Source organism: Halichoerus grypus, chromosome 2 (genome assembly GCF_964656455.1).
Source record: "Halichoerus grypus chromosome 2, mHalGry1.hap1.1, whole genome shotgun sequence".
Classification (NCBI taxonomy): domain Eukaryota; kingdom Metazoa; phylum Chordata; class Mammalia; order Carnivora; family Phocidae; genus Halichoerus; species Halichoerus grypus.
In genome coordinates this window covers 86,468,833-86,474,897 of record NC_135713.1, presented here as the reverse complement: position 1 = coordinate 86,474,897, position 6,065 = coordinate 86,468,833, and the positions used below count along the sequence as shown (strand labels likewise).

Sequence of the window (6,065 nt, the reverse complement as noted above, 5' to 3'; positions counted from 1 at the left end):
AGGGATGTAATCAAAACAGATATAAGTAATAGACCTGATCCAGAATTTAAAGCAACAACCATGGAGTCTAATTAACAAGATCTAACAATTATAAATATTTATGCCCCCACCTTGCGAGGACCCAAATGTATAAAACAATTAAAAACAAAGAAACTCATTGATAATAATACAATAATAGCAGGAGACATTAACACCCCACTTACATTAATGGACAGATCATATAAGCAGAAATCAACAAGGCAACAATAGCTTTGAACGACACACTTGACCAGAGGGACTTAACAGATATATGCAGAACATTTCATCCTAAAGCAGCAGAATACACCTTCTACTGAAGTGCACATATGGGACATTCTCCACAGTAGATCACATACTAGGTCACAAATCAGGCCTGAACATATGCAAAAAGATTGAGACCATACCATGCATATTTTCAGACCACAACACTATGAAACATGAAGTCAACCACAAGAAAAAATTTGGAAAGACCACAAATACATGGAAGCTAAAGAAGATCCTACTAAAGAATGAATGGGTCAACCAGGAAATTAAAGACATTAGAAAAACACATGGAAACAAATGAAAATGAAAACACCATGGCCCAAAACCTTTGGGATGCAGCAAAAGTAGTCCTAAAAGGAAAGTGTATACCAATACAGGCCTTCCTCAAGAAGCAAGAAAAAAATCTCAAATACACAACTTAACCTTACACCTAAAGGAGCTAGAAAAAGAACAACAAATGAGGCCTAAAGCCAGCAGAAGAATGGAAATAATAAAGATTAGAGCAGAAATAAATGATATAGAAACAACAACAACAAAAAACAAAACAGTAGAACAGATAAATGAAACCAGGAGCTGGTTCTTTGAAAGAATTAATAAGATTGATAAACCTCTAGGCACACTTATCAAAAAGAAAAGAGAAAGGACCCAAATGAATAAAATCACTAGTGAAGAGAGGAGAAATAACAACCAACACCAAAGAAACATAAGCAATTATGAAAAACTATATGCCAACAAATTGGGTAATATGGAAGGAATGGATGAATTCCCAGGAACATTCAAACTAACAAAACTGAAACAGGAAGAAATAGAAAACTTGAACAGAATGATAACCAGCAAAGAAACTGAATCAGTAATAAAAAAATCTCCCAACAAACAAAAGCCAGGGCCAGTAGGCTTCCCAGGGGAATTCTACCAAACATTTAAAGAAAAGTTAATACCTATTCTTCTCAAACTTTTCCAAAAAATGGAAATAGTAGGAAAACTTCCAAATCATTCTATGATGCCAGCATTACCCTGATTCCAAACCAAAGACTCCACTAAAAAAGAGAATTACAGGCCAATATCCCTGATGAACATGGATGCAAAATTCTCAACAAAATACTATCAAGTCAGATCCAACAGTACATTAAAAGAATCGTTTACCATGATCAAGTGGGATTTATTCCTGAGTTGCAAGGATGATCCAATATTCACAAATCAATCAACGTGATACACATTAATAAACAAAAGGATATGATCCTCTCAATAGATGCAGAAAAAACATTTGACAAAGTAGAGCATCCATTCTTGATAAAAACCCTCAGCAAAGTAGGGATAGAGGGAACATACCTCAACATCATAAAGGCCTTATACAAAAAAACCGAAGTTAGGGGCACCTGGGTGGCTCTGTTGGCTAAGCTCCTGCCTTTGGCTCAGGTCATGATGTCAGGGTCCTGGGTTGGAGCCCCGCATTGGGTTCCCTGCTCAGCAGGGGAATCTGCTTCTCCCTCTTCTCTGCCCCTCCCCCAGCCCCCCTGATTAGTGTGCCCCATCTTTCTCTCAAGTTAAATAAATACAATCTTTAAAAAAGCCCAAAAAACAAAAAACCCAAAGCTAGTATCATCCTCAATGTGGAAAAACTGAGAGTTTTTCCTCTACAATCAGGAACAATACAGGGATGTCCACTCTCACCGGTTATTTAACATAATACTGGAAGTCCTAGCCTCAGCAATCAGACAACAAAAAGAAATAAAAGGCATCCAAATTGGCAAGGGAAAGACAAACTTTCACTATTCATAGACAACATGATATTCTGTAGAAATCTGAAAGACCCCACCGAAAAATTGCTACAACTGATACACAAATTTGGTAAAGACACAGGATACACAATCAATGTACCAAAGTCCGTTGCATTTCTTTTTTTTTTTTTTTAAAGATTTTATTTATTTATTTGACAGAGAGAGAGACAGCGAGAGAGGGAACACAAGCGGGGGGAGTGGGAGAGGGAGAAGCAGGCTTCCTGCTGAGCAGGGGGCCCGATGCGGGGCTCGATCCCAGGACCCTGGGATCACGACCTGAGCCGAAGGCAGACACTTAACGACTGAGCCACCCAGGTGCCCCAGTCTGTTGCATTTCTATACATCACTAATGAAGCAGCAGAAAGAGAAATCAAGGCATTAATCCCATTTACAATTGTACCAAAAAACACAAGATACCTAGGAATAAACTTAACCAAAGAGGTAAATGATCTATATTCTGAAATCTATAGAACACTTATGAAAGAAATTGAAGAGGACACAAAGAAATGGAAAAACATTCTATGCTCATGGATTGGAAGAACAAACATTGTTAAAATGTCTCTATTACCTAAAGCAATCTACACATTTAATGCAATCACTATCAAAATACCACCAGCAGTTTTCACAGAACAAGAACAATCCTAAAATTTGTATGGAACCACAAAAGACACCAAATAGCCAAAGCAATCTTAAAAAAAAGAAAAGCAAAGCTGAAGGCATTACAATTCTGTACTTCAAGTTATATTGCAAAGCTGTAGTGATGAAAACAGTATGGTACTGGCACAAAAATAGACACATAGATCTATGGAACAGAATAGAAAAACCAGAAATGGATCCACAAGTATATGGTCAACGAATCTTTGTCAAAGCAGGAAAGAATATCCAATAGAAAAAAGACAGTCTCTTCAACAAATGATGTTGGGAAAACTGGACAGCCACATGCAGAAGAATGAAACTGGACCACTTTGTTACACCATACACAAAAATAAATTCAAAATAGATGAAAGACCTAAATGTGAGACAGGAAACCATCAAAATTCTAGAGGAGAACACATACAGCAACCTCTTTGACATTAGCTGTAGCAACTTCTTAGTAGATATGTCTCCTGAGGCAAGAGAAACAAAAGCAAAAATGAACTAATGGGACTTACTCAAGATAAAAACTTCTGCACAGTGAAGGAAACAATCAACAAAACTAAAACGCAACTTTTGGAATGGGAAAAGTTATTTGCAAAGGACATATCTGATAAAGGGTTAGTATCTAAAGTCAATAAAGAGCTCTTTTCCTCCCCGGCTGCTTGAAGCTTGGCCGCCATCATGAACGACACAGTAACTATCCGGACCAGGAAGTTCATGACTAACCAACTACTTCAGCGGAAACAGATGGTCATTGATGTTCTTCACCCCGGAAAGGCAACAGTACCTAAGACAGAAATTTGGGAAAAACTAGCTAAAATGTACAAGACCACACGAGATGTCATATTTGTGTTTGGATTCAGAACCCATTTTGGTGGTGGCAAGACAACTGGCTTTGGCATGATATATGATTTCTTGGATTATGCAAAGAAAAATGAACCCAAACACAGACTCGCAAGACATGGCCTGTATGAGAAGAAAAAGACATCAAGAAAACAGCAAAAGGAACGCAAGAACAGAATGAAGAAAGTCAGGGGGACTGCAAAAGCCAATGTTGGTGCTGGCAAAAAGTGAGCTGGAGATTGGACAACAGAAGGAGTAAAGATGCTGCAGTGGCTTTATCTGTGCTGGTTGTGCAGATTTTTCATGAGAGGATTAATAAACTAAGAATGTTAAAAAAAATAAAAAAATAAAATCTATAAAGAACTTACCAAACTTAATACCCCAAAACAAAGAATTCAGTTAAGAAATGGGCAGAAGACATGAGTTTTCCAAAAAAGACATCCAGATGGCTAACAGACACATGAAAAGATGCTCAACATCACTCATCATCAGGGAAATACAAATCAAAACTACAATGAGATATCACCTTATACCTGTCATAATGGCTAAAATCAACAACTCAGGAAACAACAGGTGTTGGCAAGGATGCAGAGAAAGGGGAACCCTCTTACACCATTGGAAGGAATGCAAACGGGTACGGCCACTCTGGAAAACTATGGAGGTTCCTCAAAAAAGTTAAAAATAGAACTACTTTATGATCCAGTAATTGCACTACTAGGTATTACCCAAAGGATACAAAAATACTGATTTGAAGGGATACATGCACCCCAAAGTTTATAGCAGCATTATCAACAATAGCCAAATTATGGAAGGAGCCCAAATGTCCATCAAGTGATGAATGGATAAGGAAAAACTGGAGTGTGTGTGTGTGTGTGTGTGTGTAACTATAATGCAGTATTCCTCAGCCATCAAAAAGAATGAAATCTTGCCATTTGCAATGATGTGGATGGAGTTAGAGAGTATTATGCTAAGTGAAATATGTCAGTCAGAGAAAGACTAATAATATATGACTTCACTCATATATGGAATTTAAGAAACAAAACAAATGAACATAGGGAAAAAAGAGAGTCAAATATAAAACAGACTCTTAACTATAGAGGATAAACGAGGGTTGCTGGAGGGGAGATGGGCAGGGGGATGGGTTAAATGGGTGATAGGTATCAAGGAGGGCACTTATCATGATGAGCACTGAGTGCTGTATGTAACTGATGAATCACTAAATTCTACTCCTGAAACTAATATTACTCTGTATGTTAACTGGAACTTAAATAAAGGCTTGAAAATACATAAATTAAAATAAATAAATTAATACACACATACATACTGTAACGAGACAAATAAGGACATTACATAATCATAAAGGGATCAATCCAACAAGAGGACATAACAATTTTAAATATCTATGCACCTAACATAGGACTACCTAAATACATGAGGCAAATATTAAATGAGATAAAGGGAAAAACTGACAGTAATACTAATAGTTGGGTACTTCACCACCACACTACATCAATGGATAGATCATCTAGACAGAATATCAGAAAACAGTGGCTATCCAAAGGTTTATCACTTTTATTTTTTCAAATAACCAGCTTTTGGTTTCATTGATCTTTTCTATTCTTGTCTCTATCTCATGTATTTCTGCTCTGATCTTTGTTATTTCCTTCATTCTACCAATTTTAAGCTTTGTTTGTTCCTCTTTTTTTAGTTCTTTTAGGTGTAAAGTTAGATTATATACCTGATATTTTTCTTGTTTCTTGAGGGAAGCCTATATAGCTATAAACTGCCTGTTTAAAACTGCCTTTGTTGTGTCCCAAATATTTTGGACTGTTGTGTTTTCATTTTCATTTGTTTCCATGTATTTTTGATTTCCTCTTTCTTTGTTGACCTATTGGCTTTTTAGTAACATATTGCTTAGCCTCCACATGCTTGTGGGTTTTTTTTTTTCATTTTATTCTTGTAACTGTTTCATAATACCAGAAATCCTAGCCATAGCATTCAAAAAGAAATAAAAAGCATCCAAATTAGTAAGGAGGAAGTAAAACTTTCAGTATTTGTAGATGACACAATACTATATGTAAAACCTTAAAGACTCCACCAAAAAACTATTAGAACTAATAATGAATTCAGTAAAATTGCAGGATACAAAATATACAGAAATATGTTGTGTTTCTATACACAAATAATGAAGTTCCAGAAAGAAATTTAAGAAACAATCCAATTTTCAACTGCCCCAAAAGAAATAAAATACCTAGGAATAAATTTAACCAAGGAGGTGAAAGATCTATATTCTAAAAACTGTAAGACATTGATGAAAGAAACTGAAGGTGACATAAACAAATGAGAAAATATTCCATGCTCACGGATTGGAAAAACCAGTATTGTTAAAATGTTCATACTACCCAAAGCAAGATGCAGATTCAATGCAATCCCTATCAGAATTCTTCTGGAATTTTTCAGAGAACCAGAACAAATAATTTTAAAATTTGTATAGAATCACAAAAGACTTTGACTAGCCAAAGCAAT

General features: G+C 36.0%; 1 pseudogene; it reads left to right on the top strand.

The window, feature by feature from the left end:
- Positions 1–3,341: 3,341 nt before the first annotated feature.
- Positions 3,342–4,040, top strand: LOC118523001 (small ribosomal subunit protein eS24 pseudogene; annotated as a pseudogene).
- The last annotated feature ends 2,025 nt before the right edge of the window (positions 4,041–6,065 follow it).